This window comes from Balaenoptera musculus, chromosome X, assembly GCF_009873245.2.
Source record: "Balaenoptera musculus isolate JJ_BM4_2016_0621 chromosome X, mBalMus1.pri.v3, whole genome shotgun sequence".
Classification (NCBI taxonomy): Eukaryota; Metazoa; Chordata; class Mammalia; order Artiodactyla; family Balaenopteridae; genus Balaenoptera; species Balaenoptera musculus.
Window position 1 is genome coordinate 16427498 of NC_045806.1, and position 22716 is coordinate 16450213.

Genomic DNA, 22716 nt, shown 5'->3' on the forward strand with positions numbered 1-22716 from the left:
AGTTTAAATGTATTATTCTAAGGTAATAATTTAAAAGAAAAAAGCAGGTATATATACTAAGATGTTTATATAAGCTTCATTTATAATAGGAAAGAAAAAAATCCACCCAAACTAGTTATAACCCAAATGCCCAACAATCAGTAAAAGATTAAACAAATTTAAAATACATACATCTAGTCACTCCCTACCTTTCTCCTAGCCTTATATATGTCTTTTCCTCCACATATCCTATTAGTCCACCACAGCAAACTACTTGCTTTTCCCTGATCAGGCTGTTCTGTTCATATCACATAGATGGCTTTCCCTCACTCTGCCTGACAAATCCCTATTCTTTTAGGACTGTTTGACCATAATCTTCCCTGAAATTCTTTCCTTGACTTTCTTTCTTTCCCCCTGAGTTTCTTTCTTCTTGGGAATTCTGAGTTTATTCTGCAATTATTTCAATACATTGTGATTATTTGTTTACTTAATTATATTTATTTCAACAGGCAAAAGACTCCAAACAGCACATCACAGAACAGAAAACTCAAATGACCTATGGACATCTGAGACGTTCAACCTCAATAGTAACTGAGTAAATACCAATTCAGATCATAACCATGCCACACCTGTCAGAATGACAAAAAACAAACAAACAAAAAAACCCTGAAGTTGCATATTCCAGAGTGTTGGTGAGGCTGTGGAAAGATGGGGACTCACGTACACTGCTAAGGAGGTGAGTATACACATTTATAACCACTTTGGAAGGGGTTGGCAGTACCCGTTAAACTTGAACACGCTCATATCCTACGACTCAGCAGTTCCACTCAGGGATAGACCTTAGAGTGGTGGTTCTCCAACTTTAGTGCACTGCAAAATAACCTGAAAGGCTGGTTACAACACAGAATGCTGGGTTCTCTTCTGGGGTGGGCCCCACTTCTAGCAAGTTCCCGGGTGATGCGGATTCTGCTGGCTCTAGGACTATAAAACTACTGATTTAAAGGGAAAGGTGTAGGTCACTTGGGAGAAAATGTTTACAAGTGAGATTTACTGGTTATGTGAGAAAAAAGATATTACTTAGAATATTTTCCTCTGCTAATATTAAAATTAGCTTTATTAAAATTCAAACTAGTAGATAGCCTCATCCACCACAGGGCAGACAGCAGAAGCAAGAACTACAATCCTGCAGCCTGTGGAACAAAAACCACATTCACAGAAAGATAGACAAGATGAAAAGGCAAAGGGTTATGTACCAGATGAAGGAACAAGATAAAACCCCAGAAAAACAACTAAATGAAATGGAGGTAGGCAATCTTCCAGAAAAAGAATTCAGAATAATGATAGTGAAGATGATCCAGGACCTCGGAAAAAGAATGGAGGCAAAGATCGAGAAGATGTGAGAAATGTTTAACAAAGATCTAGAAAAATTAAAGAACAAACAAACAGAGATGAACAATACAATAACCGAAATGAAAACTACACTAGAAGGAATCAATAGCAGAATAACTGAGGCAGAAGAACGGATAAGTGACCTGGAAGACAGAATGGTGGAATTCACTGCTGCGGAACAGAATAAAGAAAAAAGAACGAAAAGAAATGAAGACAGCCTAAGAGACCTCTGGGACAACATTAAACGCAACAACATTCGCATTATAGGGGTCCCAGAAGGAGAAGAGAGAGAAAGGACCCGAGAAAATAGCTGGAGAGATTAGAGTCAAAAACTTCCCTGACATGGGAAAGGAAATAGCCACCCAAGTCCAGGAAGCGCAGAGAGTCCCATACAGAATAAACCCAAGGAGAAACACGCCGAGACACATAGTAATCAATTTGGCAAAAATCAAAGACAAAGAAAAATTATGGAAAGCAGCAAGGGAAAAACGAAAAATAACATACAAGGGAACTCCCATAAGGTTAACAGCTGATTTCTCAGCAGAAACTCTACAATCCAGAAGGGACTGGCATGATATACTTAAAGTGATGAAAGGGAAGAACCTACAACCAAGATTACTCTAGCCGGCAAGGATCTCATTCAGATTCGATGGAGAAATCAAAAGCTTTACATGTGTTTGCCAACAAACACATGAAAGAATGCTCAACATCATTAATCATTAGAGAAATGCAAATCAAAACTACAATGAGATATCATCTCACACCACTTAGAATGGCCATCATCAAAAAATCGAGAAACAATAAATGCTGGAGAGGGTGTGGAGAAAAGGGAATACTCTTGCACTGTTGGCGGGAATGTAAACTGATACAGCCACTATGGAGAACAGTATGGAGGTTCCTTAAAAAACTAAAAATACAACTACCATACGACCCAGCAATCCCCCTACTGGGCATATACCCTGAGAAAACCATAATTCAAAAAGAGTCATGTACCAAAATGTTCATTGCAGCTCTATTTACAATAGCCAGGACCTGGAAGCAACCTAAGTGTCCATCGACAGATGAATGGATAAAGAAGATGTGGCACATATATACATTGGAATATTACTCAGCCATAAAAGGAAACGAAATTGAGTTATTTGTAGTGAGGTGGATGGAGTTAGCGTCTGTCATACAGAGTGAAGTAAGTCATAAAGATAAAAACAAATACAGTATGCTAACACATATATATGGAATCTAAGGAAGAAAAAAAAAGGTCATGAAGAACCTAGTGGCAAGACGGGAATAAAGACACAGACCTACTAGAGAATGGACTTGACAATATAGGGAGGGGGAAGGGTAAGCTGTGACAAAGTGAGAGAGTGGCATGGACATATAAACACTACCAAACGTAAAATAGATAGCTAGTGGGAAGCAGCCGCATAGCACAGGGAGATCAGCTCGGTGGTTTGTGACCACCTAGAAGGGTGGGATAGGGAAGGTGGGAGGGAGGGAGACACAAGAGGGAAGAGATATGGGAACATATGTATATGTAAAACTGATTCACTTTGTTATAAAGCAGAAACTAACACACCATTGTAAAGCAATTATACTCCAATAAAGATGTTAAAAAACAAAAAAACAAACAAACCCAAAACAATTAAGAAAATGGTCATAGGAACATACATATCGATAACTACCTTAAATGTGAATGGATTAAGTGCTCCAACCAAAAGACACAGGCTTGCTGAATGGATGCAAAAACAACACCCATATATATGCTGTCTACAAGAGACCCACTTCAGACCTAGGGACACATACAGACTGAAAGTGAGGGGACGGAAAAAGATATTCCATGCAAATGGAAATCAGAAGAAAGCTGGAGTAGCAGTACTCCTATCAGATGAAATAGACTTTGAAATAAAGAATGTTACAAGAGACAAGGAAGGACACTACCTAATGATCAAGGGATCAATCCAAGAAGATATAACAATTATAAATATATATGCACCCAACATAGGAGCACTTCAATACATAAGGCAACTGCTAACAGCTCTAAAAGAGGAAATCGACAGGAACACAATAACAGTGGGGGACTTTAACACCTCACTTACACCAATGGACAGATCATCCAAACAGAAAATCAATATGGAAACACAAGCTTTAAATGACACAGTAGACCAGAGAGATTTAATTGATATTTATAGGACATTCCATCCAAAAACAGCAGATTACACTTTCTTCTCAGGTGCGCACGGAACATTCTCCAGGATAGCTCACATCTAGGGTCACAAATCAAGCCTCAGTAAATTTAAGAAAATTGAAATCATGAGATTAGAAATCAATTACAGGGAAAAAAACGTAAAAAACACAAAACACATGGAGGCTAAACAATACGTTACTAAATAACCAAGAGATCACTGAAGAAATCAAAGAGGAAATCAAAAAATACCTAGAGACAAATGACAATGAAAACACGAAGATCCAAAACCTATGGGATGCAGCAAAAGCAGTTCTAAGAGGGAAGTTTATAGCTATACGAGCCTACCTCAAGAAACAAGAAAAATCTCAAATAAACAATCTAACCTTACACTTAAAGGAACTAGAGAAAGAATAACAAACAAAACCCAAAGTTAGCAGAAGGAAAGAAATCATAAAGATCAGAGCAGAAATAAATGAAATAGAAACAATAGCAAAGATCAATAAAACTAAAAGCTGGTTCTTTGAAAAGATAAACAAAATTGATAAACCATTAGCCAGACTCATCAAGAAAAAGAGGGAGAGGACTCAAATCAATAAAATTAGAAACGAAAATGGAGACATTACAACAGACACCACAGAAATACAAAGCATCCTAAGAGACTACTATAAACAACTCTATGCCAATAAAATGGACAACCTGGAAGAAATGGACAAATTCTTAGAAAGGTATAACCTTCCAAGACTGAACCAGGAAGAAATAGAAAATATGAACAGACCAATCACAAGTAATGAAATTGAAACTGTGATTAAAAATCTTCCAACAAACAGAAGTCCAGGACAAGATGGCTTCACAGGTGAGTTCTATCAAACATTTAGAGAAGAGCTAACACCCATCCTTCTCAAACCCTTCCAAAAAACTGCAGAGGAAGGAATACTCCCAAACTCATTCTATGAGGCCACCATCACCCTGATACCAAAACCAGACAAAGATACTACAAAAAAAAGAAAATTACAGACCAATATCACTGATGAACATAGATGTAAAAATCCTCAACAAAATACCAGCAAACAGAATCTAACAACACATTAAAAGGATCATACACCACGATCAAGTGGGATTTATCCCAGGGATGCAAGGATTCTTCAATATACGCAAATCAATCAATGTGATACACCATATTAACAAATTGAAGAATAAAAACCATATGATCATCTCAATTGATGCAGAAAAAGCTTGTGACAAAATTCAACACCCATTTATGATAAAAACTCTCCAGAAAGTGGGCAGAGAGGGAACCTACTTCAACATAATAAAGGCCATATACGACAAACCCACAGCAAACATCATTCTCAATGGTGAAAAACTGAAAGCATTTCCTCTAAGATCAGGAACGAGACAAGGATGTCCACTCTCACCACTATTATTCAACATAGTTTTGGAAGTCCTAGCCACGGCAATCAGAGAAGAAAAAGAAATAAAAGGAATCCAAATTGGAAAAGAAGAAGTAAAACTGTCACTGTTTACAGATGACATGATACTATACATAGAGAATCCTAAAGATGCCACCAGAAAACTACTAGAGCTAATCAATGAATTTGGTAAAGTTGAAGGATACAAAATTAATGTACAGCAATCTCTTGCATTCCTATACACTAATGGTGAAAAATCTGAAAGAGAAATTAAGGAAACACTCCCACTTACCACTGCAACAAAAAGAATAAAATACCTAGGAATAAACCTACCTAGGAAGACAAAAGACCTGTATGCAGAAAACTATAAGACACTGATGAAAGAAATTAAAGATGATACCAACAGATGGAGAGATATACCATGTTCTTGGATTGGAAGAATCAATATTGTGAAAATGACTATACTACCCAAAGCAATCTACAGATTCAATGCAATCCCTATCAAATTACCAATGGCATTTTTTACAGAACTAGAAGAAAAAATCTTAAAATCTGTATGGAGACACAAAAGACGCCGAATAGCCAAAGCAGCCTTGAGGTAGAAAAAAGGAGCTGGAGGAATCAGACTCCCTGACTTCAGACTATACTACAAAGCTACAGTAATCCAGACAATATGGTACTGGCACAAAAACAGACATATAGATCCATGGAACAGGATAGAAAGCCCAGAGATAAACCCACGCACCTATGGTCAACTAATCTATGACAAAGGAGGCAAGGATATACAATGGAGAAAAGACAGTCTCTTCAATAAGTGGTGCTGGGAAAAATGGACAGCTACATGTAAAAGAATGAAATTAGAACACTCTCTAACACCATACACAAAAATAAACTCAAAATGGATTAGAGACCTAAATGTAAGACCAGACACTATCAAACTCTTAGAGGAAAACATAGGAAGAACAGTCTTTGACATAAATCACAGCAAGATCTGTTTTGATCCACCTCCTAGAGTAATGGAAATAAAAACAGACAAATGGGACCTAATGAAACTTCCAAGGTTTTGCACAGCAAAGGAAATCATAAATAAGTCAAAAAGACAACCCTCAGAATGGGAGAAAATATTTACAAATGAATCAACGGACAAAGGATTAACCTGCAAAATATATAAACAGCTCGTGCAGCTCAATATTAAAAAAAAAACAACCGAATCCAAAAATGGGCAGAAGACCTAAATAGACATTTCTCCAAAGAAGACATACAGATGGCCAAGAAGCACATGAAAAGCTGCTCAACATCACTAATTATTAGAGAAATACAAATCAAAACTACAATGAGGTATCACCTCACACCAGTTAGAATGGGCATCATCAGAAAATCTACAAACAACAAATGCTGGAGAGGGTGTGGAGAAAAGGGAACCCTCTTGCACTCTTGGTGGGAACGTAAATTGATACAGCCACTATGGAGAACAGTATGGGGGTTCCTTAAAGAACTAGAAATAGAATTACTATATGACCCAGCAATCCTACTACTGGGCATATACCCAGAGAAAACCATAATTCAAAAAGACACATGCACCCCAATGTCCATTGCAGCACTATTTACAATAGCCAGGTCATGGAAGCAACCTAAATGCCCATCAATAGACGAATGGATAAAGAAGATGTGGTACATATATACAATGGAATATTACTCAGCCATAAAAAGGAACGAAATTGGGTCATTTGTAGAGATGTGGATCCATCTAGAGACTGTCATACAGAGTGAAGTAAGTCAGAAAGAGAAAAACAAATATCGTATATTAATGCATATATGTGGAACCTAGAAAATGGTACAGATGAACCGGTTTTCAGAGCAGAAATTGAGACACCGATGTAGAGAAAAAAACGTATGGACACCAAGGGGGGAAAGCGGCGGGGGGTGGGGGTTGTGGTGGGATGAATTGGGAGATTGGGATTGACATGTATACACTGATGTGCATAAAATGGATGACTAACAAAGAAAAATTCAAACTATTCACTCAAAAATGGGTGAATTTTATTGCATATAAATTATACCTCAAAGCTGTAAAAAAGTTAGCTTTGGGGTGATGAAAGTGCTGTAAGATTAGAGCAGATATTATGGAGATGGTTGCACAACTCTGCAAACATACCAAAAATCACTGAATTGTACATTTTAAACCTGTAAAATATATCTCAATAAAGCTTTTTTTTTTTTTAAGTTAACTTTATTTGCATTTGCTTTTCGGGTGCATCAGCTAGTAATGAACAGTAGTAGCTCAGGGGCTTAATGCATAAGAGAGGAGAGTTAATTTAAACCCTAGAGTCTGAGCTAAGATGGTTTTTACATTTTTTAAGTGTTGTTTAAAAAGAAGAATATGCAACAGAGACTGTATGTGGCCCACAAAGTCTAAAATTTTTACTATCTGGTCCTTTACAAAAAAGATTGCTGATCCCTGATTTAAACTAACTTACTTGTGACTAGCAAAGTTAATCAAAGGAAGCTTTAAGACAGAGAGGGCGAGAAAAAAAAAAAAAAGGCAGAAACACCAGCAGGGTTTGTGACTGGGGAGAAGGAGATGTCAATTACAAAAGAGAAATTCATTTATACTCCTCCTTCGGAGTGAACTGTGTAGGGGCAGTGAGTGAATTTGTGTGCCCTTGAACATGGAAAGATGACTGGACAGCAGGGGCATCCACTCCCAGGAGGATGCTGAAGGGGATGCTGGTGTCAAAAAAGGCCACCCCAACCAGGACAGAACTGGACACATCCCCTCACCCAGCTGAAAGCAATTCTCCTCTTCTTCCATGACATCACTTCCCCCTCTCCATTAGGTCCCTCCCATCACTCTACTACCTCTCTCTCCATTTACAACCAAATTCCTCAAAGGGCTGACTGTATACCACAGTCATTCTCTCCCATTCTTCTCCTCCCATTCTACTTGGCCCCTCACCAATCTAGCTTTCCACTCCACCAAACTGCTCCAGTCAAGATCGCTAACGAAATCCATGTTACTAAATCCAATGGCTATTTTCCCCCCTTCTCCTGGATCTACCAGCAGCACTTGATGGTCAATCACACCTTCCTCCCAGAAACATTTTCTTCACTTGGATTCCAGAATACTACACTTTCCTGGTTTTCCTCCTACCTCTAACAATGCTTTCTGTCTCCTTTGCTGGTTTTTCCTCACCTCCCCCCTCATCAGCCTGACCCCTAAATAGTGAACACAGTCTTCCTCTAAATAGTGACTTTAGTCTTTGACTTCTCATTGTCTACACTCTCTTCCCAGTCTGCACTTTCCTTCAGTCTCATGGCTTTAAATACTCTCTATATACTAACAACCCCCAAATTGACATCTCCAGCCCTCACCTATCCTCTGTGTTGCCGTCTTCCACATCCAAAAGCCTATTGGATGCTGTAAACATGTCCAAGAGCAAACTTCTGACCTTCCTCCAAAATCTGCTCCTCCCAAGGTCTGTTCCACCTCAATAAATGGCAACTCTATCCTTAGAGTTTTCAACAAAGAGGAAACATAACTGTCCAATAAACATACAAAAAGATATTCAACACTACCTACTACGAAGATAAAATTAAAACAAGGAGATACCATTTCATACTCATTAGATTTGCAAAAATTTTAGTCTGATGATCCCCATGTGTTTACAAGAAAGTGGAAAAAGAGAATTTCTCAACTGAGGAAAATTCCTCCCCAAAAAAACATGAAGCAGAAGAAAACTCTAACTGTATACTCTAAACAGAATTAAATATATCCAAAAGCATTTAGGAATATATATTTTTTAAAACTCACCTTGAATCAGAAATTTAAAAACTAAGAACAGAAACATACCAAAAAACATAGTGATATGACAGAAAAAAAAATTAATCGAACTAAGGGGAAAGAATGGGAGAAAAAGACTAAATTATCTCAGAAGTGAAGAATAAATTACAAGGTGCCCAAGGGAAAATAAACTCAAAAGAAATGATGCAGCCACTTTGGAAAACAGTCTGGCAGTTCCTTAAAAAATTAAACATAGAGTTACCATATGACCCAGCAATTCAAATCCTAGGTATACACCCAAAAGAAATAAAAATATATGTCTGCATAAAAACTTGTACACAAATGCTCATAACAGCATTATTCACAAGAGCCAAAATGTAGAAACAACTCAAATGTTCATTGAGAGATGAATGAATAAACAAAATGTAGTATCCCTGTACAATGGAATATTATCTGGCCATAAAAATATCTGGCCATAAAAAGGAATGAAGTACTGACACACAGTCAAACAGGGATGAACCTTGAAATCATTATGCTAAGGGAAAGAAGCTAGTCGCAAAAGACCACATATTGTATGATTGCTTTATATGAAAGGTCCAGAATAGGCAAATCCATAGAGACAGAAAGTAGATTGGTGGTTGCCTAGGTGCGGTGGGGGGAGGGGGGCATTGGGGGGAGTGAGCACAGGGTTTCTTTTTGGTGGGATGAATATGTTCTAACACTAGACTGTGATGATGGTTACACAACTCTGTGAATATACTAAAAAAACACTGAATTGTAGACTTTTAAATGGGTGAATTGTGTGGTATGTTAATTATATCTCAGTAAAGCTGTTACCAAAAAAAAAAAAAAATCAACTGACAGAGATCCCATACTAAATGTGAGTTCAGCATTTACAAGTGCAAAGAATTGCCCACGAAAGCCCTTACAACAAAGACGCCACGCTGGCAGCACAGAACGGGACCAAGTTAGAGCCCACAGAACAAGAGGGCGATCAGCAGTTCAGAGGAAGCCAGACCTCAGGAGAGCAGGGCATGGCTTATTCTCCCAGCCACAGCGGCTGGGTGCTGTCACCAGTTCCTCAGTAGGGAGGAGCTGGAAGTGGATACAGAACCCCAATGTTGCCTACCATTATTCTACTTTGATTTCATGGATGAAATGTATTTCTCTCACACACAGAACAGGTTAAATAAACAGGGGAGTAAGGGCATTTTAAAAGGTGTAAGTACAAAGGTTAACCATTAGAACAAAAATAAAAACCTTCCTCTTTTTAAAATAAAAGAGCAAAAACTACACCTCATAGCAAAAAGAAATAGCAAATATAACAAAATACACATGATTATAAAATATTACGATAGACCAAATATATCAGTCCTAACAATAAATGTGGTGGGCTTATTAACTCATCTACTAAAATAAACAGGTACAATTTGGCTCACAAAACAAGGAGTTGTATAAAAAACATCTAAAACAAAGTGATTGTGAAAAGTTAAAGGATGGCCAAATTATACAAGGCACCTGGAAACAAAAAGAGAGCAGGGGTGGCAAACCTGGAATCAGGCAAAGCACAATTCAAGCCCCAAAGCATTCATCATGCCAAAGAAAGACACTTTTTAATGCTAAAAGCCACAATCCTCGATGAAAGAGAACAAATAAAAATAAAAAGAGAAAAAAAAATACGTGTATTAAAAAAAAATACACGTATTTACATGAATATAACATTGCAACCACCTTTATGAAGCAAAAACTACAACAGATGCAAGGAGACACAGATAGAAACACTAATAATAGGAGACTTTCATATACCACTCTCAGTGGTATATTAGACAGATTAGGTAAGCCAAAAATGAGATAGAAGATCTAAACAGCATAATCAACAGGGTAAATCTTAAGGATATTTATCAAACTCTACTCTCTGATACTAGAGAATACTCTTCTGAAGTGCCCACACCACATCACCAAAAATAATCATATATTAGGTCACAAAGAAAACATCAGTAACCTCCACATAATAGAACTATTACAAGCAATACTCTCTGATCATAATGCAATAAAACTAGAATTTACTAATAAAAACAAAAAAGAGAAATTCCACCTAGAAATTTTAAAACCTCTTATTAAACAACTCCTGGGTACTCTAAGGTAAATTTTTAAAGAAATAATGACAATAAAAGCACTACATATCAGATTCTATGGGATGCATTTAAAGCAGTGATCAAAGGAAAATTCATTGCACTAAACATATTTATCAATAAAAATGAAAGAATAAAAGTAAATAAATTTATTTCCAAGGTAAAAAAAAAAAGAAACTAAAAAATAACAAAGAAAGCACAAGGAAGGAAACAATAAAAACAAAAGTAGAGGAAGAGAATAGAAAACTAGATCTAAGTAATAATTCAAAATTCTGTAGTTTTTGGAAAAATTAAAATGGATAAACCACTAAATAACTTATATAACTTGCCTAGGAAAAAACAGAGAAAGCACAAATACACAAAATAAGAAAGAGCAAAGGGGAAATAACCATTGAAATAGAAGAAAAATTTTGAATCGTAAGAGATTATATCCAATAAATTTAAAAGCCCAGATGTAAGGGATAATTTGTTAGAAAAATAGAGATTACTAAAACTGACCACATTAAAAAGCTTAAACAGACCAACTTCCATAAAAGAAACAGAAAAAGTTATTAAGGAAATATCCCATAAAAAAGCATCAGGCCCAGATCGTTTCACAGGGGAATTCTACCAAACCTTCAAACATCAGATTGCCTCAATACTCTATAAATTATTCCAGAGCTGGTATATCGCGAGAAGGATCAAGCCTACAGAAACATCAACCTTTCAAGGAGATGAACCAGCCAAGAAGACTGAGAAAGAACACCTCTGAGGAAGGAGGGAACCCCAGAGCATAGAAGGATGTTTCAAGAAAGGAGACTTTTATGGCAACAGCTGCATAGAGACCCAATAAAAGCAATGAAAAGTGTTAACACATGGCTTGAGGACTAAGTGGAAGGTAAGGAAACTGAGAAAGCCAATTAATAACAACACCTTCTAACAAGTTTGTCTGGCATAGGAGGAGAGAAACTGGCTTGCAGCTGGGTGATAGGGGTCTAGGGAAGAGGTTTTGAAATGGGAGCAACTTGAGCTCCCATTTTAATGTTGATAAGGAGAGGTTTAATGTTGGAAAGGAGACACTATGTGCATGGCATTGGGGACATAATGTAGAATGACAGTCATAGTAGGAATGAGTCTAGGTCCAATTAGTTCAATGTTTCCTTTGATTCCTAGTATCAACTCCAAATAATGTAGTCAACCTCTCCCAATATTCCACATTTACATATTACCTTCTTCAAAGGTCCAGACTGAATTTTTATCAGCGGTCACATTTTATGTTAATTTGGCAAACATTGCTGAGTGCCAGTGACTGCTAGAGGCAAGCCATACAAAGTTGGAAGAGTCCTAGTTTCTTTACTAGAGAAGCTCAGTCTTCACTAGCTAAGAAGGATCACATGAGTATCAGTACTTCCTAGTTCACTAAGTGTTTTGCAAACACTATCTCAAGCCTTTAATCCTCACAAGCCTTTGAGGAAGCTGGAATTACCTCCATTTCACAGGTGAAGAAACCAATCCTCAAAAAAGTTAACCAACCTGCCCCAAGAGAAAGACTTAAAATCAGCATCCAGGTTCTCAGACTCCAATACAAACACTTCCCCACCTTGCAACTCCTACCTTCATAAAGATGACTCTGAAGAGACTGCCTGGTCATTTGCGTAGATGCTCGGTCAGCAGAATTGGACTTTAGTACACTTGAGAATAGTTGACATCCTGCATCACATCTAAAATTGCCGTCTAAATTTGGAAAGCAGCTTTTATGTTCCCTAGCTGTCTGGATATTCTGTAGCCTATAGGGCACAAAGACTATGTTTTATTTATCATGATCCCAAGGACTGTGTTTTATTTAGCTTTTTATCTGTCCCTCTCAGCTTTATATATAGTGCCTTTAAATATTTTCTCCTTCAACATGTGTGGATTCATTCATTCACCTAATTTCATAACTCTGATATCATTTTCAATATAATCTAGGGCAGCAGTATAAAACTTCAAATTTAAGGGGTGAAAGAGTGGGGGCAAAGGGTATCACAGAACAGCTTTTTGAATTCAGAAATTTACATTAAAAAATCAAGATGCTTATGTGCTCTGAAATTTTTACAAGATGGCAATAATTAGCAATGAGACAAAGTATGTTTAAATATACTCTCCATAAATGTCTCATTTGACCCTTAAAATCACCCTGTAAGAAAGGTAAGGCAAAGGCACTATAATCTCTAATTCAGAGTTGAGGAAATAGTCCCTTAGAAAAGGTAAGTGACATGTTCAAGGTAATCAGATATACTGGAATTCAAGGAAGTCCTGACTTCAAATCTGTTCGCTTTATAATGCCTTTGCCTCACTTAGATAACCCTTCTTTACTAAACTGGTAAAGGTGAAATAGAAGATGAGAAACCAAATTGCCATCAACAAATAAGAAGGAAAAAAAAAAAAAAAAAAGAGGTGATAGCCAGAGAAGGATACCTGTACTTGGTTGGAGAAGAACATAAATGGCCCCAAAGTGTTCTTATAGAAATCCTTTAAATGTTGCCTTTTGCTAGGGTGGGGAAAAGGACACTCACAGATTGTTGGTGGGAGTGCAAAATAGCACATCCTTTCCAGAGGGAAATTCACATTAAAAAACCCAACAATTCTATCATCTAGGAATGTACACTAAGGAAGTAATCATGGACGTGCAGGTTTTACAATTCACCAACAATGTGTTTAAGTAGTGAAAAACTGAGAATAAAAAAACCGACTAAATAAATTACTGCAGCCAAATAATGGCATGCTATGTAGTCAGGAAAAAAAAAAAAACGGTTACCAAAAAGAATCCACTTTAGAAAAATTCATGCATTCGTCTCTGCATAGAAAAAGACTGGAGGGGCATCCCCAGTGTAATCATATTCACAGTGGTTACTTGAATGGTGAAAGAGTGCACCTTCTTCACGGTGGTTTTGCGTATTTTAGAAATTTTGTATATAAATATGACTAAATGTTTCTAATCAGACATTTTAAAGGCTTCTGGGGAGGGTGTGCAAGGGCAGGGCTTTCAAAAGAACATTTTAGCAGCCATTTTAAAAAATACCACATGAAAAAATAAAGCATTCTATACCGTTATCATTAAAACACCATTGAAAAATAAAGCACTCTCCATGAATCCACATCAAAACCTTTTCTTTTCAAATTCCAGTCTTTCATTCGTACCAGTTCGCATACAGAAAAACGTTAAAAAGGTTGCCTGGCCAGAAGTCTGAGAGACTTTCTTGATTTCTACCTGTAGTTTTTACTTTGTTCCAGAAAAGAAAAGCAGTCACCTAAGAGGCAGCTCGAAAAGCACCTCGGCAGGAAAATATTTGGGAGGATAAGTTTCTCTCACATTTCTTTCCCTCCCGACCTACCGACAGGACAATCCTGACAGTGCCCGGCCCAGTTTCCTAATACACCCTAAAGAAGCACAGGAGATGCGCCAATATTCAGTATACGTTTCTAAAAAGACAAGTTTTACTTTACAATGCAGGATAAAGAGCAGCCTTCACTACTCATTCTGGACGTTACCGGAGAAGATGCCGCTGCGCGGCAGGAGAGCCTCCGAAGAAGGACAAAGCGGGGGCTCCTCGGCTCGGGTCCCGCAGGCGATGCGTCCGGAGCCGCCTCTGGGAAAAGGGCACCGTCCCTGGACACCGCCCCGCCCTCCCCCCGTCTCCATGACAGACGCTCCAAATCGCCGGGGACCAAAGCCTGCGGACAATGGGCGAGGATCGGGGGCCTCGGCAGCAGGTGCCCGGGTCGCCGCGTCTAAAATAAGGCACCGGTCCGGTGGCCAGAGACAGGGGCAGGGGAGCAGTCCCCCGGGATCCCGAGCTGGGCCTCCGCATCCTCCCCCCCCGCCCCACCCGCCACCCAAGAACCGCCCCTCCCAGGCGACGGACACGCCCTCCCCGCAGGCCGGGACCTCCTCGCGCCGCCCGCCCCCCAGGGCCGCTCACCCGTCCGGGAAGTTCCCGCAGCCGCCGCCGCGGCCGCCGCCGCCGCCGCCGCCGGCCCCTCAGGCCTCGCCCCTCACACGGCCGCCGCCTCCCACAGGAGCCGCACCGCAGCTCCCTCAACTGGGCCGCGGGACCCGGAACCACTTCCTTCCGGAACCGCCTCGCCCCGCCCCCCCGTCCTAGCCACGCCCACTGCCCGCTGCCTAGCGCGGAGCCCGCTTTCCCACCGACCTCTGCTCTCAACTCTTTCCCAGCGAGGGTTGCCCCGCCCGGGAGGCTCCGGCCAGAGCGCCTGCGCCCTCTGCCGGCCGTTCCCACCTCTGCCTCTCTGTCCAGGGCGCATGCGCCATCTGCCGCCCGCCCGCCGGGAAGGAAAGAACACGCTGGGTCCATGGATCCTGAGGGTTAAGGGTCAGAGATCGGAGTTCACCCCTCAGTCAGAGGCAGGAGCTTGGTCCCGTGGGCCTTCCAGCGTTGTGCAGATGAGCGGAGCAGATGAGCCTCAGCCTTCCAGCCCCTGGCTTGTCCCTCAAAGCCCTTCCAGAGCCAGCCTACCTGAACCTGCAAGGCTGTGGCCTCTCTCCTGCCTACTCAATCGCTAACTATTCCCCATGGCCTCAAATCAAGCTTGTACCCAGAAAACAAAACCTCTCCTCTGTACCTCCCGAATAGGTTAATGGTACCAACATCTCTCCACCGTGCAATTCAAAATACTGACTCATTTTTACCTACTCTTTTGATTTCTCTCCTCCCACACTCCATCCAGCACCCCAAAGGTAGTATATCCTCACTCTTGGCGCTTTCTCACTTGACACTTTGATGTTCTTTTTACCCCTTGCAAGATTTCTCTTTCAGAGTCCACCCCATCTGGTGGACCTTCTACCCTCCCTTGTCACTGTCGTCTACTGACTGCATTAGTTTTCCTCCCCATCTGAATTACTGCCATCATCCTGATGAAACCAACACCCATGACTAAGCCATGTTTCCTTAACTTCCTCGGTCCAGATGACTTTACCTCTATTCTACTTAATCCACCCATTTCCAGGTACCCATTCTATAAAATGTAGACATCCATCACTTTATACTGCTTCATAGCTAAAACCTGAAGTTTACCAACCCCATTTATTTGGACTCAATCCTCATCCTTGTAGTCCTATCTCTCCCTTAGTCCCAATATACTTGTTCTTCAAAAACCACAGAGCTCTCACATCCCCTGAACCTTCTACCTGACTGAAGCCCATGGCCTTTGACTTCAACCACTCTTGTAGGCAGAGCCCCTTGAATTGCCCTTTGATACGTCCCAACATCAAACCACCACCTTGAAACACTCCAGTTATCTGCATTTTCCATCCCCACGTCTATGTTTCCAAGCACTACTTGGGAGGAAAAAGCTACACAACTATAATAGAATGATACCACTACAAATTTATGGAGACTCACCACAGTGGACAGCCTTGGTGCCTCTTAGAAATCCTTTTATGTGACCACTCTCATTTCCAGTAATTGTTGTTACTAACCCTTACCACTCTCTTTAAGCCCCATACCAGTGATCATTTCCCTCTCTTCATACATGATTTCTGCTTCCTGTTTTGCAGAGAGAAATTCCCCAGCATAGTCTATGAGGCCTTTCATTATCTGGTTCATACTTACCTCTCTAACTTCTCTCCCCTTTGTGCTCAATGCCCTGGCTATACTGAAATGTTTGCTGTTTAAGATGAATAATCCATTGCACATATTATCCCTTCTGTCTGGTTAAAAGGTGTGAGACCTTTTAATCTGCTTCAGTTCAGGAAGGTTTTCTTCCATTCTACTTTCAAGAATTGTTTCTGCTCCATTTGTTCTGGTCTCTCTTTTAGGAAGAGCAATTATTTGTGGTAAACGTCTGTTTTATCATTTTCATCTGTTTACCGTTTTTCAGCATTCTGGTAGACCTCCAATCTGCTTTCAATGTTACCGATAAGATTTCCAAAAGCATTATTTCTGCCTCTGTTTTTACTCAATTTCTATTATTGATAATTTTGTTTCCTTCCATCATTTCCTTCTCTCCCCCCCACCCCATCCTTCTCTTTCAACTCATCCTATTGACTTTCCATCTCACCCTTTCATTTCCTTATGAATTTCTGTTCTAGTTTTATAGAAGGCCTATCTTCTTGCAAAAGGATGGTAAACTGGTCATAAAATTCCTCTTTTGGATTCCGTAGTCAGTCATTTTCATAAGTATGCTCTTCTTTCTCTTCCACGATTAGGTTTTATATTTCACAAATATATATATATATATATATATATATATATATATATATATATACACACACACACACACATACACACACACATATATAATGAAGTATACAAAATATACATATATATATCAATATATTCTTTTGATTCATCTTTGAACAAGGTGATTTTTGTTCAGACTTATTACTGGTTAATAATAAGCACAAGGAGATGGCCCTCGCCCTATATGCTGGTTCTGTGGGCAGAGGTTAAGTAGTTTGCATAAGGTTTCATAGCTCTTGATTGTGTATATGAATAGCACACACACATACATAGGCAGAACAAGCCTAAGAGAAATGAAATATTATCTGCCTTTCCATTTATTTTTTCTTTGATTTTCATGCAAAGCCAAACCTGCTCTAGAATGCCAAGTATGCTTAATATAAGGGCTCTATATTAGTAAGAATAAATTACGCTATGATAACAAACCCCAAATCTCAGTGGGTTATAGCAACGAATGTTTATTTTTCACTTATATTTCAAGTCCATCATGGGTCAGCTTTGGTTCTTCTGTCTGGGACCCAGGGTGAAGAAACTGATGCTATCTGAGACATTACTGGTGTCATACCAGAATAAAAGGAGCAAGAGTGGGACCATACATTGGATCTTAAACCTTCTGCTTTAAAGCTGAATCAGAAATTCTGGGGGTGGGGCCCAGCACAGTTTCAACAAGCCCTCCAGGAGATTCTGAAGCATGCTCAAGTTTGAGAACCACTTCTCTATGGCTTGTATTTCCTGTAAACCAGAAGATGGACATAGAGACTTGATAAAATTGAGTAGTTTTTAAACTACTAATTCTTAAACCAGAAAAAAAGAAGTCATATTAAAAGAGAGCAAGAGAGAGAGAGAGGGAGAGAGAATGAATATCAGGCTTTGATACAGACTTAGATAAAGTGCCTATTGTCATTGTCATTTTTTGGAGGGACACTGTTTTCTGGGGAAACCTGCCAGCTGCCCTGATATGTATCTCCAGCCATCCTTCTGTATAGCTTTCTTTTTTAAATGCTGATGTGAGAATAAGATAATTAGGAAGAAGTAGGACAAACAGCTTTCTCATCCCTTGACAATGCTGTTGGCCCAGATTTTTCTCATAGTTTTTGTCTAGATGGTTTGTATTATGTTGGTCATGGCTTCAGCATCTACATTAGTGCTTATAACCCAGGACTGACAGACCAGGTGAATTTTCTCTTTCCTTAAGTATCTGACTTTGGCTATGCTGCTTAATACTGTCAGTGAAATTTGATGTATAATGCTTAGCTGGCCCTGATTCCTCCTCTTTTTCTTCCATCCCATGATACAGGCACTTTTTTGTGGACGCTGTCCTTTCTTTACCTTTACTTTTTTTTTTTTTAAAGTTAAGATTCTTTTTTTTTTTTTAAATTTATTTCTTTATTTCTTTTTGGGTGTGTTGGGTCTTCGTTTCTGTGCGAGGGCTTCCTCCAGTTGCGGCAAGCGGGGGCCACTCTTCATCGCGGTGCGCGGGCCTCTCACCATCGCGGCCTCTCCTGTTGCGGAGCACAGGCTCCAGACGCGCAGGCTCAGTAATTGTGGCTCACAGGCCCAGTTGCTCCGCGGCATGTGGGATCTTCCCAGACCAGGGCTCGAACCAGTGTCCCCTGCATTGGCAGGCTGACTCTCAACCACTGCGCCACCAGGGAAGCCTACCTTTACTTTTTAAAGGGCTTTGTCAACAGTGGAGCACAGACAGAAATGATTTATATTATTTGAAAGAAAATGTTTTTAGACAGGCTTATGCTGCAGATTCCTTTTTGCTCATTCTAGTCACTGCCTTTATGTCTGTTTTCCTACTGAGACGGAGGACAAATTCCTAAGCAAGATTTGGTAGCTGCTACCAGTCCTCTGGTTCCATAAATTATTTCTGATGAACTCTTTTGTAACACAATATGTGAAGCAGCTTGGCCCTGGTTCTGAAAGCAATACAATATTTGTGGTTTTAAAACAAGGTGTCACAAGTCAGCAATTATTTTGAAAAAAACTTTTTTTGATTGATGTGAACTACCTACATTGATGCAAGGCAAAAAAGGAATGGTGAGGTTAGGTTTAAAACTTAATCTTACTGCAAAATAATTGTTTAAAAGTTCATTACTCGGGCTTCCTTGGTGGCGCACTGGTTAAGAATCCGCCTGCCAATGCAGGGGACACGGGTTCGAGCCCTGGTCCGGGAAGATCCCACATGCTGCGGAGCAACTAAGCCCGTGCACCACAGCTGCTGAGCCTGCGCTCTAGAGCCCGCGTGCCACGGCTGCTGAAACCCGTGTGCCTAGAGCCTGTGCTCCGCAACAAGAGAAGCCACCGCAATGAGAAGCCCGTGCACCGCAACGGAGAGTAGCCCCCGCTCGCCGCAACTAGAGAAAGCCCGCGCCCAGTAACGAAGACCCAACACAGCCAAAAATAAATAAATAAAATAAATAAATTTATTAAAAAAAAAAAAAAAGTTCATTACTCACCTTATTTAAATCTTTAGTGTTCCCCCGGAAGCTCTTGCCCAGATCCTTGATGGATTCAGTTCACGTATCTTTTCCTACCATAAGCAGGTATGGTTTTGTGTCCTGGCACAACCCAGACACCAGTTCAAAAGTCACTAAGCTCTCAAACCTTTCATCTGCCTGATAAATTTGCTTTGTTTAACTCCATATTTGTTAGGTACTCCACAACTTCTTCTTAAATGTTCACACCAATTTTCACTCTCCCTTAGACTGGTAGGGAAAGAAAACATAATGGACCCTGAGGTAGATTTCCTAACAATACAGTCAAAATATTTATTGCTCCTCTCTTCCCAGGCCCTCTACTTGAAAATTGAAAATGACAAATGTGGATCCCACTATATTTCCATTGGACGGCTCTGGTCTCAGCCAGTCATGGCATAGCAGAGACAACTAACTAGCCACCAAATTATTGGGTTGGCCAAAAAGTTTGTTCTGGTTTTTCCATAAGAGCTTATGGAAAAACCCAAATGAACTTTTTGGCCAACACAATACTGGTGCTCTCCCTTACATAGAATAGCACTATCCCTGGTAAGAAACAAAGCAGCCAGGGACTATACTTCCCAGCATCCCTTGCATCTAAGTGGGGCCATGTGACTAGTTCTTGTCAACGAAATGTGAGTGGAAATGATACGTGTCCCTTAGAGGCCAAGGTGGTTGGAAAGCAGTGTGTCTTCTCCATCCTCTTTCCCTATTCTGTCAGCTTAATGCAGAAAAACATGACAAAATTGGAAGATGAGGGAGCTACAAGATGGAAGGGGCCTAGTCCCTGAATTACCACTCAGAAGAGAGTTGTAATAAAGGATATCTGTTTTGGACTTCACAGGAGGGAGAAAAAAGTTCTATTGTATTTGAGACATTGTGCATCTTGTGGGGAGGGTGGGGTTGTTATAGAAGCCAGCATTACCTTCACTAATACACGTGGTCATCTCCTTCCCTTTGGCCAGTGATTAGCTTAGGGGTCGGTGTAAGACCTAGTACTGGCCCATGAAAAGCAGAAATCTTCTGGGAGCTTCCGGGAAAGAGCTTCCCCCCTGATAGAAGGAGGGAGCAGTACAAAGGGCAGCCTGCCACTAACTTTTTCACAACTTTGACACAGTGGCATTGAGGATGGGATGCTGGTGCCAGAGCAGCCTTCCTAAGAGTCAAGAAACTCAAAAAAGTGCTGCCCCAGAATCCTGATGTCATTTAGCTGTCTTTGGAGCTTGTTACATATTATGTGTGATTAATAAATAACCTTAATATTGAAGCTACTTTGCATCGTGTGTAGTGGAATGATCAAAACTAGTACACTTATTCTAAATTTTAAAAAATTCATTCAACAAAGATTTATTGTGGGGCTCCTCTGTGGCAGGTGCCATTCTAGGTGCTGAGGATCCAATGCAAAGACAAAAACCAGGATCCTTGAGACCGTCATCTCATGACAGAATGTGGGTCTGGCAGAAGGATATGTAGATCAGAGGCCATGGATTTGAATCCAAAACTTTTCTCAGTAACAACTGTGTTTATTCACTCACAAATATTTACTGAATACCTGTGTGAGGGAGTAGGAATATGGCAGCCCTGCTGTCAGGAGGCTTACAGTGAGGGAGATAGACATTACTCCAAGAATCACACAAATAAATGTCTCACCACAAACTGTAATAATATGAAAATGTGTAACAGCAAACCTGGCCTCATCACCCATCACAATTGCAAATAAGAACTTGTTAAATTATTTGTCTACTGTCTCTCTTCCCTGCTAGACTATGGGCTCCAGGAAGGTGGGGACGATATCTGGTCTCGTTCTCTGCTCTATTCTCATCCTTAGCAAACTGCTTGGCACAGAGTAGGGAGTAGGTATTCACACATAAGTGCTTAATAAGTGAGCATTTATGACATGGGTTTCCTCCTGGATGAGGGAAAAAAAACTATCCTACCAACTGTCCATGTTCCCAGATGGAGGGTGCAGGTATTCTGCTGGAACTGAGCAACAGACAGACCAAATGCCCTCAGCAGAAGATGCCCAGGGATTTGCAAAGTCAGCAACAACTCCTGGTGAGGGAAGCTGGTTGAGCTCAATTGGGAAACCTGCAAATATAACTAGGAGATGTGTCGACTGGCAAGAGCCTCTAGGGGGTAAGTCTGTGTGATTTCCCAGGCAGGAACTTGGAAGTATGGTGGGCCAGGGCAAGCGCAGGCTCCAAAGGAAACCTTGGGTTTGGAGCCCAGCTGTGTACTTCCTGGCTGTACATGACGGGACTTCACCTGTCTTGGCCCTCATGGTAAAGTGAACATGGCAACAGCAGTGCTTATCTCAGAAAGCCCTTCTGAAGGCTAAGGGAGAGAATGCGTGGAGAGCTCTTAGCACACTGCCTAGCTGGCTCGGGTCCGGTTCTCCAGGAACAGGCTCTGAGACCAGTTAGCATACAGGAAGGGCGTGGGGAGTGCTGGGGGAGGGGGGCAGGGGAGTGAAGGAAGCAGCAGCCAGAACTTGGGCTGCAATACGTTCTCAACAAAGGCCTCAGGTGAACCCACAGGGAGCTCTGAAGCTGGGACAACCCTTCTGAGTTGTCCTAACCTTGAGGCAAGGGTCTTCATATACCTGAGCAATGCAGTCAGGGTCCAGCCTATCCACAGGCTGCTCAAGTGAGGGGATTTAACCTTGGTGAGGCGGCCTCCTTCAGTCAAGGGCAATTCTTAGAAAGGAACTCCACCGACATACCTCAGCAAACTGTACCTCCAGCATCTGGAAGGAGACATCCGGAAGGACAAATATCTCAGTCCTAAAAGGGAGGGCCGTGCAGGTGGCACACCATGACATCCGTGACACTAGCATTTAATGTGAACCTTTAAAGCCATTAGAGCAGCTGCTTAAACTTTCCCAAAGCTTGCTGAGGACTTAAGGCATCCTCGCTGTCAAAGTACAACTTCCAAAAGGTTAAAAGCATAATTGTGATGTAAATGTACAGTGAGCGTGTGGCAAAAATGTGTTGTGGAGGTTCAGAGCGAGCCTCCCCCAAGTGTGCCACATTCGCATGAGGATTATTTTCAGCTAACGGTCACTGAGACCCTGCGGATTCAGGGGAAACTACTGCCCTCCTTTGACTAACTAGAAGAATTTAAATTGTTGTTGTTTCTTC

At 40.6% G+C, this 22716-nt stretch overlaps 1 protein-coding gene across 7 annotated transcripts in view; it reads right to left on the reverse strand.

Moving 5' to 3' along the window:
• Positions 1 to 14929, reverse strand: part of BCLAF3 (BCLAF1 and THRAP3 family member 3) — a 64854-nt gene extending 49925 nt beyond the window's left edge. For all 7 annotated transcript variants that reach the window (XM_036841058.1, XM_036841061.1, XM_036841056.1 and 4 more), the window contains exon 1: positions 14814 to 14929. The gene's annotated coding sequence lies outside the window, so the exon portion shown is untranslated. The remainder of the gene's footprint in view (positions 1 to 14813) is intronic.
• Positions 14930 to 22716: the final 7787 nt, after the last annotated feature.